At 43.4% G+C, this 18,117-nt stretch overlaps 1 pseudogene; it reads left to right on the forward strand.

The window, feature by feature from the left end:
- Positions 1 to 348: 348 nt before the first annotated feature.
- Positions 349 to 1,288, forward strand: LOC128592151 (40S ribosomal protein S2-like; annotated as a pseudogene).
- The last annotated feature ends 16,829 nt before the right edge of the window (positions 1,289 to 18,117 follow it).

The raw sequence follows: 18,117 nt of genomic DNA on the forward strand, positions 1-18,117 counted from the left end.
CTTTTAAAAGCCTATTGTGGTGGCAACTACCTGTAGTCCCAGCAACTTAGGAGACTGAGGCAGAAGGATTGCTGGAGCCCAGGAGTTTGAGGCTACAGTGAGCTATGATGATGCCACCGCACTCTAGCCTTGGTAACAGAAAGAGAACTTAACTCAAAAAAAAAAAAAAAATTTAAGGGTGGCGCCTATGGCTCAAGGAGTAGGGTGCCGGTCCCATATGCCAGAGGTGGTGGGTTCAAACCCAGCCCCGGCCAAAAAAAAATTTAATTAAATAATTTAAAACCAAGAAAAAATAAGGTGAAGTAGTTAAGAAAGTTTAGACAGCTTCTTTTCCGACAAAAACACCAAATGGCGGATGACGCTGGTGCAGCGGGAGGGCCTGGAGGCCCCGGGGGCCCTGGAATGGGAGGCCATGGTGGTTTCTGTGGAGGCTTCGGCAGCGGCATCCACGGCCGGGGTCCGGCCGGGGTCGGGGCCAGGGCTGAGGCCGCGGAGCTTGCAGAGGCAAGGCCGAGGACAAAGAGTGGATGCCCGTCACCAAGCTGGGCCGTCTGGTCAAGGACATGAAGATCAAATCCCTGGAGGAGATATATCTTTTCTCTTTGCCCATTAAGGAATCTGAGATCACTGATTTTTTTCTTGGGGGCATCTCTCAAGGATGAAGTTTTGAAGATTATGCCGTCCAAAAACAGACCCGCGCTGGTCAGCAGACCAGGTTCAAGGCGTTTGTTGCTATTAGGGACTACAATGGTCATATTGGTCTGGGTGTTAAGTGTTCCAAGGAAGTAACCACTGCCATCCGAGGTGCCATCATCCTGGCCAAGCTCTCTATTGTCCCAGTGCAGAGAGGCTACTGGGGGAATAAGATTGGCAAGCCTCACACTGTTCCTTGCAAGGTGACAGGCCGCTGTGGCTCTGTGCTGGTACGTCTCATCCCTGCTCCTAGAGGAATTGGCATTGCCTCAGGGCCTGTGCCTAAGAAGCTACTAATGATGACTGGGATTGATGACTGCTACACTTCAGCCAGGGGCTGCACTGCCACCCTGGGCAACTTTGCCAAGGCCACTTTTGATGCCATTTCCAAGACCTACAGCTATCTCACTCCTGATCTCTGGAAAGAGACAGTGTTCACCAAGTCTCCTTACCAAGAATTTACTGACCATCTTGTCAAGACCCACACCAGAGTCTCTGTGCAGAGGACCCAGGCTCCAGCTGTGGCTACAACATAGGGTTTTTATGCAATAATAAAGTGAATTGAGTCTGTTAAAAAAAAAAAAAAAGAAAGAAAAGAAAAGAAAGTTGAGACAATTGAAAGAAAATTATTAATTAATTTTTTTAAAAGACAAATTAGTATCAGAGAGCAGCAGGTTACTCAGGTATATGTGCTAAATCCAGGCTGCCCAACAACTGCCATATATCCCTCATATAGGCTCTGGCTTGTTGGTGGGGAGCACCTGGAAGCTACAGAAACTGTGAAGTTGGGAGCAGCCCCAAGGAAGGCACAAGCCATTCCTGAGACAGCCACTGAACAAAGGTGCTTTCTCATTTAAAAGACAATTGAGACTGGGCGGGGTCTGTGGCTCAGTGAGTAGGGCGCCAGCCCCATATACCAAGGGTGTCAGGTTCGAACCCAGCCCTGGCCAAACTGCAACAAAAAAATAGCCAGGTGTTGTGGCGGGCACCTGTAGTCCCAGCTACTTAGGAGGCTGAGGCAAGAGAATCGCCTAAGCCCAAGATCTGGAGATTGCTATGTGCTATGACGACATGGCACTCTATCGAGGGGCGACAAAGTGAGACTCTGTCTCTAAAAAAAAGACAATTGAGATTGAATAATAGTAACCCAGTCATCACCTCCTCCAGATCTTTCCTCAATCCTCTCTGTAATATCTTAAAAGCTACTTAATGGTCTACATTACATTTCTCACTCCCCAAGACCACAGCAATCTGTACACACAAAAACAAATTAAAGAGAAACTAAGATAGGATTGCCAACTAATGCTACTTAATGGCCCACATTGCACCTCTTACCCCCCAGACCATAGCAATCTGCTTCCCCCATCAATCTTCAGGCCAAGTCAAACCCAGCAGAGAGGTTAAAACACCATCCACTGCCAGGTGCAGTGCCTCATGCCTATAATCCCAGCACTGTAGGAGGCTGAGGATGGAGAATTGCTTGAGCTCAGGAGTTTGAGACTTGCCTGAGCAAGAGTGAGACCCAACTCCTAAAGAAAATGAAAAACCCAGCTGGGCGCTGCAGTGAGCACCTGTAATCCCAGCGGCTTCCGGAGGTTGAGGAAGCGGGATGCCCACAGCCCAAAGTCAGGGGTTGCAGTGAGCTATATGATGCCTTTGCACTCTGCTCAGGGCATAGGGCATAGAGTGGGACTCTATCTCAACAACAACAAAAAAAGAAAGAAAAGAAAAGAAGGAAAGAAAGAAAAGAAAAACACCATCCACTGCTTGATTGGAAAAGTCTGAAGTTGCCCAGGAGATAAATAAAACTATCTCCCACAGACAGAGATAGCTGAAGGATAGCCACACAGCAATGCTGGGAGGATCTGAGTTCTAGCCTCAGTTTTAATACAAGTTGAAAGTTTCCTGAAATATATCTGGGGCCTTGAACTTGGTCTTGAAAAAACTATAGATTTTGGCCATGCTGAAAGATGTATTCATCCACACTCTCAGCCTCCGGAGTTAACCTTCTAAATAAAACACAAAGTTGTATACACACACACACGCTTCAACTTACCTTTCTAGCATTCTCTAATACTATATGTATGCCATATTATAGCCACATGACCCCAAATTCATGTGGCTCCCTCCCACTCACTTGTTTGTACACAACAATGTAATAGGCTGGGACTAGTGCCAGATGTAGGGAATAAGGATACGAGTGTTCTAATGAAGAGAGGAAGTCCAGAAACTTGGAATTGCAAGGCCTCAGTTTTCTTACTAGAAAAGAGACAGTACTGCCTACATAACCAGACTCCTTGTTTCCTTAAGTACTTACTGTGTGCCAGGCAAATATTAATCAAGTACTTAACTGTGTGTCAGGCACTGATGCCTGGGATATACAAACGAGCAAGACTAACAAAAAACATTGCTACCCTCATGAAGCTTACAATATGGCATGCGTAGATCTGTAAAATAGGGGGGACTGCTCAACATACTTCTGTGGGAATTAAATAACATACAGAACACATTTAACAGGTAGTCTGGCACAGAGTAAACTATCATTATTATTACTGTAATGATGTTTTGAGTCTAAGCCCTTTTGTTCCCCATTATTCTTAAAAAGAAGCCAATCCTTTTACCTGGACTGCCCCTCTCTACTTCCTGACACCCTCAATCTGCCTGCTAGAAGCTATCCTCACCTGTCTAGGTACAGCTCAAAACTGACTAGCTGTATTTCTTCTGAGGAAGGAGTCAGGAACTGAGAATTCTCGGAATCCTTGTCTGCATCTCCATTAATCCCTCCCTACAAGTCTGTGTGACATTAACTCTGTTCTATCACCATTAGCAGAGCCTGTGTCTTACAGATTTACATCCTCCATAGTCCAATACCATAATACCCTCAGATACATTTGAGGAGCAGTACTGACTTGAAAAACAAAAAGCAAAAAGATGTGAGAATAAAAAAGAAGAAAAGGACATATTAGAGAGATAGTCTAGAGGCCAGATTAAAGGGACCCTTAATACCTGACCAGTAAGTTCAGCCTTGAGTGGGCCCTGAAAGTCATCAATGTTTAAGTCTCAAGGTAAAGTGGACCATCATGGGCAAAGGATGAGCAAGTTCAAAGGTAACCAAAGGAGATTGCCCTAGAAGCCACATTGCTGGACATAAAGGATGAGGCCGTCCCAGTTCTTCTGAGGATTCCTGTCACAGTGAATTTAGAGTGCCCATTATGGTGCTGTATTTTTTTACTTGTATACTATTGGTATAATTTCCTCCAAAACATCGTTGATTTTTAGGACTAACAATCCTGTTCCCTTTCCAAGTGCTGCCCCATTTACAGGAGGACCCAACGCTTAAAAAAAATCCCAATATAAATACTGCTGGAACTTCAAAGACAGACACGGCTAAACCCAGACTTCATTTGTCTCCAAAATACACACAGGGACTCCCACCAGCTCACCAGGCTCATGGGAGCTCATACAAGTGTGCCGTGCTGAGTGCAGAGTAGGCGCTGACACTGACGTTCAACATTCTGGAAAAAGATAGAAATGACTCAGGTAAACTGAGTCCAGGGCATCACAGGCAAAGGTCATCCACCTTTCTAGATTTTCAATAAAAACAAAGAAACAATATAATACTTACTTATGAAATTTGAGACCAAGAAAAATGTCTGGTCAGGCAGAATGGACTTCATTAAGCAAAAAAAGAACATTTCCCTTAGTTGGTCACCATGACATTTTTGGCTTCCAGAGATGCTTGTTTACCTGGTTCAATACTTTTTTTTTTTTAACTTTAAACTCAACTATTCTCCCCACCATAGCCACTAGCCCCATTATCGAGTTCTGGAGGAGACTGTCCATTTCCCCAAGATTCCTCTTCTCTGAAAATATTTCTTGTAACAAGAATGGCTTTTGGCCTTGGGAACTCCAGGCTCACTCTGAAGTAACTTATTACAAAAGCAGTGACCCCCCCCCCCGGTCATTCTCAGGGCAAGGCATTGACTTATCAATTCCACTGCCCCACCTGGAAAAGCAGAGGAGGGTTCATTCCTAAAGGTTAATATGATCAATGCCACATTCTTGACATTGGTCAGAGGCCCCACCCCAACCTCCACTTCAATTTTTAAAAAGTCTTCCCCAGGGCCAGGCACAGTGGCTCATGCCTGTAATCCTAGCACTCTGGGAGGCCAAGGCGGGTGGACTGCCTGAGCTCAGGAGTTCAAGACCAGCCTGAGCCAGATCGAGACCATGTCTCAAAAAAAAAAAACGCCAGGGATTCCTTTAATCCCAGCTACTTGGGAGGCTGAGGCAAGAGAATCACTTAAGCCCAGAGTATAAGGTTGCTGGGAGCTCCAAAGCTACAGCACTCTACCAGGGGTGACACAGTGAGACTCTACCTTAAAAAAAAAAAAAAAAATCCTGGCGTTGTGACTGGCACCTATAGTCCCAGCTACCTTTTGGAGGCTGAGGCAAGAGAATCACTTAAGCCCAAGAGTTTGAGACTGCTGGGAGCTGTGACACCATGGCACTCTACCAAGGGTGACAAAGTAAGACTCTGTCTCAAAAAAAAAAAAAGTCTTCCTCAGGGTAACTTTACTTTCCCCAAACATTCAACTTTGGTTGCTAAGAGAATCTTCATTCCAAGAAGCAAAGATAAAATAATAAAAGGGTATGTACCACAAAAATAGGTCTCTGGTAGCAACCACAGCAAAAGAGAACGAACCAGCAAAGAGAAGTTTAAGAATTCCACAAAGAAAAGGCAATCAAGGGTATCCACATAGGGTCAGAAGAGATCAAACTTTCACTCTTCACAGATGATATGATTGTATATATCAATAACACCAAGGATTCTACTACAAAATTCTTAGAAGTGATCAAGGCATACAGCAGCGTCTCAGGTTACAAAATCAACACTTAAAATCTGTAGCCTTTATATATACCAACAACGGTCACGCTGAAAAAACAGTCAAGGACTCTATTCCGTTCACAGTAGTGCTAAAGAAGATGAAATTTTTGGGAATTTACCTAACAAAGGACATGAAAGATCTCTATAAAGAGAACTATGAAACTCTAAGAAAAGAAATAGCTAAAGATGTTAACAAATGGAAAAACATACCATGCTCATGGCTGGGAAGAATCAACATTGTTAAAATGTCCATACTACCCAAAGCAATATATAATTTCAGTGCAATCCCTATTAAAGCTCCACTGTCATACTTTAAAGATCTCGAAATAATAATACTTTCCTTTCATATGGAATCAGAAAAAACCTCGAATAGCCAAGACATTACTCAGAAATAAAAACAAAGCAGGAGGAATCATGCTACCAGATTCAGATTATACTATAAATTGATAGTGATCAAAACAGCATGGTACTGGCACAAAAAACAGGTAGATATATGGAACAGAATAGCGAACAAAGAGATGAACCCAGCTACTTACTATCATTTGATCTTTGACAAGCCAATTAAAAACATTCACTGGGTTAAAGATTCCCTATTTAACAAATGGTGATGGGTAAACTGGCTGGTGACCTGTAGAAGACTGAATTTGGACCCACACCTTTCACCATTAACTAAGATAGACTCTCACAGGATTAAAGATTTAAACTTAAGACATAAAAGTATAAAAATACTAGAAGAAAGTGCAGGGAAAACTCTTGAACATAGTGTTGCATTCTTCAATTGCTCCCCCCAGGCAACTGAAGCAATACCAAAAATACTGGGACCTGATCAAACTAAAAAGCTTCTGCATAGCCAAGAACACGTAAGCAAAGCAAGCAGACAGCCCTCAGAATGGGAGAAAATATTTGCAGGTAATACCTCCAATAAAGGTCCAATAACCAGAATCCACAGAGAACTCAAACATATTAGCAAGAAAAGAACAAGTGATCCCATCTCAGGCTGGGCAAGGGACTTGAAAAGAAACTTCTCTGAAGACAGGCACACAACCTGTAGACACGTGAAAAAATGCTCATCATCCTTAAACATCAGACAAACGCAAATCAAAACTACTTTGAGATATCATCTAACTCCAATAAAATTACCCCACATCACAAAATCCCCAAACCAGAGATGTTGGCGTGGATGTGGAAAGAAGGGAACACTTCTACACTGCTGGTGGGAATGCAAACTAATACGTTCCTTTTGGAAAGATGTTTGGAGAACACTCAGGGATCTAAAAATAGACCTGCCATTCCATCCTATAATTCCTCTACTAGGTACATATCCAGAAGACCAAAAATCACATTATAACAAAGATATTTGTACCAGAATGGTTATTGCAGCCCAATTCATAATTGCTAAATCATGGAAGAAGCCCAAGTGCCCATCGACCCACAAATGGATTAATAAATTGTGGTATATGTACACCATGGAATATTATGCAGCTGTAAAGAAAGATGGAAACTTTACCTCTGTCATGTTTACATGGATGGAGCTGGAACAGTCTTCTTAGCAAAGTATCTCAAGAATGGAAGAAAAAGTATGCAATGTACTCAGCCCTACTATGAAACCAATTTATAGCTTTCTTATGAAAGCTATAACCCAATTATAGCCCAAGAATATGGGGAAAGGGGAGAGGGAGGGAAGGGGAAAGGGGAGGATGGGTGGAGGGAGGGTAATTAGCAGTACCACACCTAAGGTGCATCTTACAAAAGTACATGTGAAACTTACTACATGTAGAATAGAAATGTCTTACCACAATAACTAAGGGGGTGCGGTGAAGGCTATGTTAACCAGTTTGATGAAAATATTTCAGATTGTATATAAAACCAGCACATAAAACCAGTACCCCATAATTGCATTAATGTACACAGCTATGATTTAATAAGAAAAATAAAACTAGGAGCCATTATGCCCCTACCTCCCCAAAATTCATACAAATTCTCAATGGGCTTCATGCAGGAAGCCAGCTGTGTGTGGACATACAGCCAAAACTAAAGTAAACAGAAGTATATGCAGCCTGCCTTTGCAGATGTTACTGTTCTGAATCACACAGCCACATCCCATAGTACTCTCACTACTCAAGTATAAACTTCCTTATACAAGCATGAATTTCAGCCTCCTCCATCTCTCCTACACCTACTCCCATTTCCAAAGTCAGTTTCCCAGGAAAATGCTCACTTTCTCATCCTCTCCTAGAGTACACCAAAAGAAACTTGCAGTTGCCAGGTTGGTTAGTCAGTCATAAAATGAAGTTAATGAATTAGAACCAGCTTTGTAAAATCAAATAGAATGGACAGTATCATAGTGCCTCACCCTGTAAGGAGAATAACTACACCATGAGCTCTTGTAGGGGGATAGGTGTGGATCTCTACTACGGGCCTTGGTCAAAGAAAAGATTTAGAAACCCATAATCCTAGCACAGTGTGATGCAATTTGGAAGTGAATGTCACACACACCTATCCAACCTCTATCCCTTGTAGAGGATGCAAGAACCAGAGAACTCAAGTCCCATCCTACAATCCTACAAAATATACTTGACTGAGAAACAACTGAAACAAACTTCTGACGCCCACCCCCGCAATCCCGATAAGGTAATAAATACTTTCTATAAAGCACCAAATAGGGGTTCAGCACCCGTATCTTAGTGGTTAGGGCACTGGCCATGCACCAAGGCAGGCAGGTACAAACCCGGTCCGGACCTGCTGGACAACGGTGACAACTGCAACAAAAACAATGGCCGGGCATTGTGGTGGGCACCTGTAGTCCCAGCTACTTGGGAGGGTGGGAATTGCTCAAACCCAAGAGTTTGAGGTTGTTGTGAGTTGTGACACCATAGCACTCTACGGTGAGAGAGTGCGACATAGTGAGACTCTGTCTCAGGAAAAAATAAAAATAAAAAAGCACCAAACAGGATGCTGAACGAAAGATTAAGCCATCAGGAAACAACCCTGCCTCAAAAAGGTGCCTGGCACCCAAACGCTCAGCACAGGGCAGCGAGAGAGCACGCCAGGGCCGGAACTAAACGCCCTTTGCTCCCAGCTCTTTCCTTCTGGCAAATGGATTGATTCGGACAACAGCAACTAGGCTGGGGCAGGTTGGGGACTGGAGACCACAGGACCCTGTTCTCTCTCCACTTTTAAAATTTTTTATTTTTCTAATTGTACCCCTCCATTAAAAAAAAAAAAATCCCTAGAAAGCACCAAAGGTTACAGCCCAGCCGCAACACCTCCATCTGGGAATCTCTGAAGGTTGGCTCTATCAGCAGGGTTGCCAATGCACAGGGCTTTCTGACTGTGCAAACTCGGGACTGAGGTAGTGGAGTAAAGGGGGACGAAGAAAACTTCCCAAGCGACAGGCTCCAAGCCCCGGTCCGAAAACGCTCCCAAGGAAAAGCGTGGGCTTCCGGGGACTCAACTTCCTAGCCTCGGGTCCTTGCTGCTACTCCGCCCCCAGACTCCGTTAGGCCAGGTTGGCAACCAAATAGCCCGGTTCGGGCCAGTCCAGCAGCTCACGGTCGGGCGGGCAAGGAAAGAGGCCTCGTCTTGCCGGGAAGAGGCCAGAGCTCTCTGAGTTCCCCACAAACCCCGCCCCTCCCGCCCGCGCGGTTCCCGCGAGCCCCGCGCCCAGGAACCTCCCGGCCCAGAATGCCGCCCTGGGGGCTCGTCCACTGCTCGGGAACTTGCGGGCGGCCCCAGGGTCCCACGGATGGTGTGGGAGGGGGGCGGAGAGCGGAGGGTTAGATCACCGGGTGGGATCTAGGCAGGCCGCGCGCCGCCGCAGCCCTGTCGCAGCGCGTGCCCTCGTCCCCCAGGGCGGGGAAGGCCGGAGCCACCCCCCGCGCGACCAGCCTAGGTCTGCATGTAGATGGCCGCGGGCCTCACGGGATAGCCCGGCGGGCCAGCACGGCCACCCCCGCCCCGCGCGGCCGCTTCCCGCAGGGAAGGGGCGCGGGCCTGGAAGGCCGGAGGCGACCCCGCGCTTCCCGCGCCGCTACGCACCTAGCTGCCCGCGGGTCCCACATGGCCGGGGCCGGAGGCCCCGCACGGGGACTGCCGCCGCTGCCTTGGGAGCCGCTTCTCGGCGGGCAGGGAGCGGCGGGCAGTGCCCAAGCCCGAACGCCCCGGGCAGGGGTGGCGCGGTGCAGCGGCTGCGCGCGGGGCCCCCTACTCCCCGTGGGCTCGGTTCCCCGCTGCTCCGAGCGGGGCGGGGACAGGGGTCTAAGCGGCGTGCAGCCGCAGACCTATTCCAAGTTTCCACGTAGTTGTGAGAGAGCCCGAAAACTGTCACATGCGCTTTACCGCTGGGTGGGAGGGGGTGTTTGTCATCTTGTTCAAAGGGGGCGTTTCGGTGTCTCACATCACGCCTGGGAGTGCTCCAATGGGGTGGCTCTGGTCGCCTTTGAAAAACGAGTGCTTCGAGCCTGTTAACACGAGGCACTGGGCAGACACACCCCCATCCGACACGTCCAGGTCAGGCCTGAATTCTGCTGTCCTTACGGGGCCCGCCACCGTTGTCCCGGAAATAAAGTGATCAGCCAACGGCCTCGGCGTGGCTTTTCTCCCTCCCTCGTTTCTCCCTCCAACAAAGAAAGTATTAAGAACAAGCCCCCTAAGCTCCACATCTTGGGTACCTCAGGTCAGGAGGTTGGGGAAAGTCAAGGACTTACTGTGTGCTCGTCCCTCCACTCTGGGCACGCGGGGCGTTCAGGAGCGAAGACGGCAGCGAGGCCGCGGGCTGCTCGACGACACTCACGGCCGCGTTCATGTTGAGGGAACCTCTCACCACAAGGGGCAACTAGCAAAGAGCTCCAGAAGATTCTGCCTCACCCCTCCACCTCCTCAGAGGGCTGTGGTGACTGACAGAGTTAGGAAACGGTTAGGACCATGTCATACTGTCATATCCCTAACGGTTCTGGCGCAGCATGCTGCACAACTAGCCGCCCACCGCTGCGTGTGGCCTCCCCAACTCCTCCGGGGCAGGGATTCTTCCCCACACGCCGCCGCTGCCCAATCAGAGAGCGAGCCCCACAGCCCCACCCCCAACCCCGGGTCAGGCTTCGGCCTACGCTGCCTCCTGGTGGTTCTGACGTCCTTCTAGGGGACCACCACACAAGGAGCGCCTAGAGACAGGGAGGAGGACAGCACATAAAGCTTTTTTAGTGGAGGAACCATAGAGAGGAACCATATGGTCTTCAATGAAGCAAAGAAGCATCAATGACTGCTAATGCACATAGCAGGTGTACACCTCCGCACTGGTCATTCTGAGCCATGAATTAGTCTGTTGGTCTCCTCTGATTTCTTCTGTGCATTAACCTTCCTCAAAAAGCACAATCACTTCCAGGCCAAAAGCCATCAATGGCATTTTATTGTCTACTGGAGATAATGTTAATTAGCTGAGCATCTGAGACTCTTCACAGTTTTATCCCACCTTTCCTGTCCTAGCCACCACATGCAAACACTCTACTCCAGTGGTTCCTAGCCTTGGCTACAGCTAAGGAACTTTAAAAAATACTGATGTCTGCCTCCTGCTCCCAGATACCCTGATTTAATTGATATATGTCATGGGTATCAGAATATTTTTAAAAGCTCCCCCAGCTGATTATGATGTTAAGCAATGTTTGGGAACACCTGCCAGTCTCCAAATAGGCTACGTGCTATTACACAACATTGGTCCTTTCACTTTTAGAAGACTTTGCCTATTCTTACTTCAATGCATTCCCCAACATCTCCCAATTCTACCTTTAGGAAAGGCCTGTGCCACCTCTTCTGTCATGCCTCTTTTTTTTTTTTTTTTTAAAGCAACCCAACAGATTGATGATGGACCACAAGATTTAAAAGTTATTTCTACACTTTAACCACCCTTTACATAAGCATCTCAGAATCAGGTCATACTTCTTCCTCTGCAATGTCCTCATAGTACTCAAGAGTCACGTTAGTGTGTTATCCTTACTTTTAAATGTTTTTTTCTGTCTTCTATTTTTATATTTTTTCTTCAGATATCACAGCTTTAAATATTTTTATATTTTTATCAAGATTATACATTCACACAGTTAAAAGAGCATCCCTTTTGTCCTTCCCACCTAACTGCCTTCCAAAAGGAAGTTCTTCTAGCTCATTATTTTGATGCCTATGTTCCTGTCTCTGAATAAAATGTTTGTATTCCTACTTACTTTTGTTGGAGATTTTTTATTTTTTCAGTATTTCGATATATCATGAGGTAAATATTTTGAGTTGTGCTTGTCTTAAAACTCTTACTCTTGGTATACTTTTGCTAGGTATAAAATTCTGGGTTGAAAATATTTTCCTTCAGAATTTTATTTGTTTTCTTTTCTTTTGTTTTTATTGTTAGATCATAGCTGTGTACATTAGTGCAATCAAGGGGTACAATGTGCTGGTTTCATATACAATCTGAAATATTCTCATCTAACTGTTCAACGTAGCCTTCATGGCATTTTCTTAGTTAATTGTATACAGACATTTGTATTCTGCCTTTAGTAAGTTTCGCCTGTACCCATTCTAAGATGCACTGTACCTGTGACACCATCCATTCACATCCCTAACCTCTCCCCTCCCTTCCCCTTCATTGGCCATTTCCTTATAGTCTTGTGCTATAGGTGGGTTATAGCCTTCATGTGAAAGCTATAATTTAGCTTCATAGTAGGGCTGAGTACATTCGATACTTTTTCTGCCATTCCTGAGATACTTTGCTAAGAAGAATATGTTCCAGCTCCATCCATGTAAACATGAAAGAGGTAAACTCTCCATCTTTATTTAAGGCTGCATAGTATTCCATGGTATACATGTACCACAATTTGCTAGTCCATTCATGGGTCGATGGGCACTCGGGCTTCTTCCATGACTTAGCAATTATGAATTGGGCTGCAATAAACATTCTGGTACAGATGTCTTTGTTATATTGTGATTTTTGGTCTTCTGGGTATAAATCTAGTAAAGGAATTATAGGGTCAAATGGCAGATCTATTTTTAGGTCTCTAAGTATTCTCCAAACATCCTTCCAGAAAGAATGTATTAGTGTGTATTCCCACCAGCAGTATAGAAGTGTGCCCTTTTCTCCACATCCACGCCAACATCTCTGGTTTTGGGATTTTGTTATGTGGACTACTCTTACTAGGGTTAGGTGATATCTAAAAGTAGTTTTGATTTGCATTTCTCTGATGATAAGGATGATGAGCTTTTTTTCATGTGTTTGTAGATTGTGCATCTGTCTTCTTTAGAGAAGTTTCTCTTCAAGTCCCTTGCCCACCCTGAGATGGGATCACGTGTTCTTTTCTTGCTAATACGTTTGAGTTCTCTGTGGATTCTGGTTATAAGATCTTTATCTGAGGTATAACCTGCAAATATTTTCTCCCATTCTAAGCTCTCTGCTAGGTTTACTTACTATGTTCTTGGATGTGCAGAAGCTTTTTAGGTTGATCGGGTCCCAGTACTGGATTTTTGATACTGCTTCAATTGCCTGGGGAGTCCTCCTCAGAAAATATTCACCCAGGCCGATTCCTTCAAGAGTTTTCCCTGCACTTTCTTCAAGTATTTTTATAGTTTCATGTCTTAAACATAACATTTCTCTATAAAAAAAAAAAAAGAGAGAGAGTCTATCTTAGTTAAGGGTGAAAGGTGTAGGTCCAGCTTCAGTCTTTTACAGATCGTCAGCCAGTTCACTCAGCACCATTTGTTAAATAGGGAATCTTTTCCCCACTGAATGTTTTTTATTGGCTTGTCAAAGATCAAATAATGGTAAAGTAGCTGGATTCATCTCTTGGTTCTCTATTCTGTTCCAGACATCTGCTTCTCTGTTTTTGTGCCAATACCATGCTGTTTTGATCACTATCGATGTATAGTGTAGTCTCAGGTCTGGTAGCATGATTCCTCCCGTTATGTTTTTTTTTTCTTGTACAAAGAATATGAATGTTTATTATTTGTAGGTAGGACAATTTCGCTGTTCTAAGTTGTTTTTTTTGTTTTTTTTTTTGTTGAGGATTCATTGAGGGTACAATAAGCCAGGTTATACTGATTGCAATTCTTAGGTAAACTCCCTCTTGCAATCATGTCTTGCCCCCATAAAGTGTGACACACACCAAGACCCACCCACCTCCCTCCTTCCCTCTTTCTGCTTCTCCCCCATAACCATAATTGTCATTAATTGTCCTCATATCAAAATTGAGTACATAGGATTCATGCTTCTCCATTCTTGTGATGCTTTACTAAGAATAATGTCTTCCACGTCCATCCAGGTTAATACGAAGGATGTAAAGTCTCCATTTTTTTTTTAATGGCTGAATAGTATTCCATGGTATACATATACCACAGATTGTTAATCCATTCCTGGGTTGGTGGGCATTTAGGCTGTTTCCACATTTTGGCGATTGTAAATTGAGCTGCAATAAACAGTCTAGTACAAGTGTCCTTATGATAAAAGGATTTCTTTCCTTCTGGGTACATGCCCAGTAATGGGATTACAGGATCAAATGGGAGGTCTAGCTTGAGTGCTTTGAGGTTTCTCCATACTTCCTTCCAGAAAGGTTGTACTAGTTTGCAGTCCCACCAGCAGTATAAAAGTGTTCCCTTCTCTCCACATCCACGCCAGCATCTGCAGTTTTGAGATTTTGTGATGTGGGCCATTCTCACAGGGGTTAGATGATATCTCAGGGTTGTTTTGATTTGCATTTCTCTAATATATAGAGATGATGAACATTTTTTCATCTGTTTGTTAGCCATTCGTCTGTCGTCTTTAGAGAAAGTTCTATTCATGTCTCTTGCCCATTGATATAAGGGATTGTTGGCTTTTTTCATGTGGATTAATTTGAGTTCTCTATAGATCCTAGTTATCAAGCTTTTGTCTGATTGAAAATATGCAAATATCCTTTCCCATTGTGTAGGTTGTCTCTTTGCTTTGGTTATTGTCTCCTTAGCTGTACAGAAGCTTTTCAGTTTAATGAAGTCCCATTTGTTTATTTTTGTTGTTGTTGCAATTGCCATGGCAGTCTTCTTCATGAAGTCTTTCCCCAGGCCAATATCTTCCAGTGTTTTTCCTATGCTTTCTTGGAGGATTTTTATTGTTTCATGCCTTAAGTTTAAGTCCTTTATCCATCTTGAATCAATTTTTGTGAGTGGGGAAAGGTGTTGGTCCAGTTTCAGTCTTTTACATGTAGACATCCACTTCTCCCAACACCATTTATTGAATAGGGAGTCTTTCCCCCAAGGTAAGTTCTTGTTTGGTTTATCAAAGATTAGGTGGTTGTAAGATGTTAGTTTCATTTCTTGGTTTTCAATTCGATTCCAAGTGTCTATGTCTCTGTTTTTGTGCCAGTACCATGCTGTCTTGAGCACTATGGCTTTGTAGTACAGACTAAAATCTGGTATGCTGATGCCCCCAGCTTTATTTTTGTTACAGAGAACTGCCTTAGATATACGGGGTTTTTTCCGGTTCCATACAAAACGCAGAATCATTTTCTCCAAATCTTGAAAGTACGATGTTGGTATTTTGATAGGAATGGCATTGAATAGGTAGATTGCCTTGGGAATTACAGACATTTTAACAATGTTGATTCTTCCCATCCATGAGCATGGTATGTTCTTCCATTTGTTAATATCCTCTGCTATTTCCTTTCTGAGGATTTCATAGTTTTCTTTATAGAGGTCCTTCACCTCCTTCGTTAGGTATATTCCTAGGTATTTCATTTTCTTTGAGACTATGGTGAAGGGAGTTGTGTCCTTAATTAGCTTCTCATCTTGAGTGTTATTGGTGTACACAAAGGCTACTGACTTGTGGACATTGATTTTATATCCTGAAACATTACTGTATTTTTTGATGACTTCTAGGAGTCTTGTGGTTGAGTCTTTGGGGTTCTCTAAGTATAAGATCATGTCGTCAGCAAAGAGGGAGAGTTTGACCTCCTCTGCTCCCATTTGGATTCCCTTTATTTCCATGTCTTGCCTAATTGTATTGGCTAGAACTTCCAGCAGTACGTTGAATAGTAAAGGTGACAGAGGACAACCTTGTCTGGTTCCAGTTCTAAGAGGAAAAGCTTTCAGTTTTACTCCATTCAGTAAAATATTGGCTGTGGGTTTGTCATAGATAGCTTCAATCAATTTTAGAAATGTGCCACCTATGCCTATACTCTTCAGTGTTCTAATTAGAAAAGGATTTTATCAAATGCTTTTTCTGCATCTATTGAGAGGATCATGTGATCTTTATTTTTGCCTCTGTTAATATGGTGGATAACGTTTATAGACTTGCATATGTTAAACCAGCCTTGCATCCCTGGGATGAAGCCTACTTGATCATGATGAATGACTTTTTTGATGATAAGCTGTAATCTGTTGGCTAGGATTTTGTTGAGAATTTTTGCGTCTATGTTCATGAGTGAGATTGGTCTGAAATTCTCCTTTTTGCTTGGGTCTTTTCCTGGTTTTGGTATCAGGGTGATGTTTGCTTCATAGAATGTGTTGGGGAAGATTCCTTCTTCCTCAGTTTTTTGGAATAATTTCTGCAGTACAGGAATAAGCTCTTCCTTGAAGGTTTGATAGAATTCTGGAGTGAAGCCATCTGGACCAGGGCATTTTTTAGTTGGAAGCTTTTTTATTGTTTCTTTGATCTCAGTGCTTCAAATTGGTCTGTTCAGGAGCTCTATTTCTTCCTGGCTGAGTCTAGAGAGAGGGTGTGATTCCAAATATTGATCCATTTCTTTCACATTGTCAAATTTCTGGGCATAGAGTTTCTGGTAGTATTCAGAGATGATCTCTTGTATCTCTGTGGGATCAGTTGTTATTTCCCCTTTATCATTTCTGATTGAGGTTACTAGAGATTTTACTTTTCTATTCCTCGATAGTCTGGCCAATGGTTTATCTATTTTATTTATTTTTTCAAAAAACCAACTCTTGTTTCATTAATTTTCTGAATGATTCTTTTGTTTTCAATTTCATTGATCTCTGATTTGATTTTGGATATTTCTTTTCTTCTACTGAGTTTAGGCTTAGATTGTTCTTCTTTTTCCAATTCCATAAGATCTCTTGTGAGATCATTCATGTGCTCTCTTTCTGTTTTTCGAATGTAGGCATCTAAAGCGATGAATTTTCCTCTCAAAACTGCTTTTGCAGTATCCCTCAGGTTTTGGTAGCTTGTGTCTTCATTGTTGTTATGCTCAAGGAATTTAATGATTTCCTGTTTTATTTCTTCCTTCACCCATCTGTTATTCAACAGAAGATTGCTTAGCTTCCATGCCTTTGGGTGGAGTCGAGCGTTTTTGTTAGAGTTGAGTTCCACCTTTAGTGCCTTATGGTCTAAGAAGATACAAGGTAAAATTTCAATTCTTTTGATTCTGTTGATATTTGTTTTGTGTCCCAGGATATGATCAATTTTGGAGAATGTTCCATGGGGTGATGAGAAGAATGTATATTCTTTATCTTTGGGATGGAGTGTTCTATATGCGTCTATCAAGCACAGTTGTTCTAGGGTCTCATTTAAATCTCTTATATCCTTGTTTAATTTCTGTTTCGAGGATCTGTCCAGCTCTGTAAGAGGAGTGTTAAGGTCCCCTGTTATTATGGTATTATCAGATATCATATTGCTCAGACTGAGTAAGGTCTGTTTCAAGAATCTGGAAGCATTTAAATTGGGTGCATAGATATTTAGAACTGAAATGTCTTCTTGTTGTATTTTTCCCTTGACCAATGTAAAGTGACCATCTTTGTCTTTTTGACTTTAGTTGCTTTAAATCCACATGTATCTGAAAATAAGATTGCAACTCCTCTTTTCTTCTGGATGCCATTTGCCTGAAAAATTGTCTTCCAACCCTTGACTCGGAGCTTTAATTTGTCTTTTGAAGCCAGGTGTGTTTCTTGCAGACAGCAAATGGATGGCTTGTGTTTTTTAATCCAGTCAACCAATCTATGTCTCTTCAGGGGGGAATTCAAGCCATTGACATTTATTGAGATAATTGATAAGTGTGGTAGTATTCTATTCATCTTATTTTGTGAGAGTCCATTGCTTAGTTTTATCTTTTGCGTCAGTGTGGAGGTTTGGTTCTGTCCTTTAATTTGTGAATTCTTACTTTGCTGCTGATCCATTGTGGTGGTCAGTGTGCAGAACAGGTTGAAGTATTTCCTGTAGAGCTGGTCTTGTTGTGGCGAATTTCCTCAATGTTTGTATATCTGTAAATGATTTGATTTCTCCATCAATTTTGAAGCTTAGCTTAGCAGGGTACTGAATTCTGGGCTGGAAATTGTTCTGTTTAAGTAGATTAAAGGTAGATGACCATTGTCTTCTTGCCTGGAAAGTTTCATTAGGGAAGTCTGCGGTCAATCTGATGGATTTGCCCCTGTAGGTCAACTGGCGCTTATTCCTGGCAGCTTGCAGAATCTTTTCTTTTGTCTTGACTTTGGACAGGTTCATCACAATGTGTCTTGGAGAAGCTCGGTTAGAGTTGAGGCGACCTGGGGTCCGATAGCCCTCTGAAAGCAGTGTGTCAGAATCTTTGGTG

Source organism: Nycticebus coucang, chromosome 8, assembly GCF_027406575.1.
Source record: "Nycticebus coucang isolate mNycCou1 chromosome 8, mNycCou1.pri, whole genome shotgun sequence".
NCBI lineage: Eukaryota > Metazoa > Chordata > Mammalia > Primates > Lorisidae > Nycticebus > Nycticebus coucang.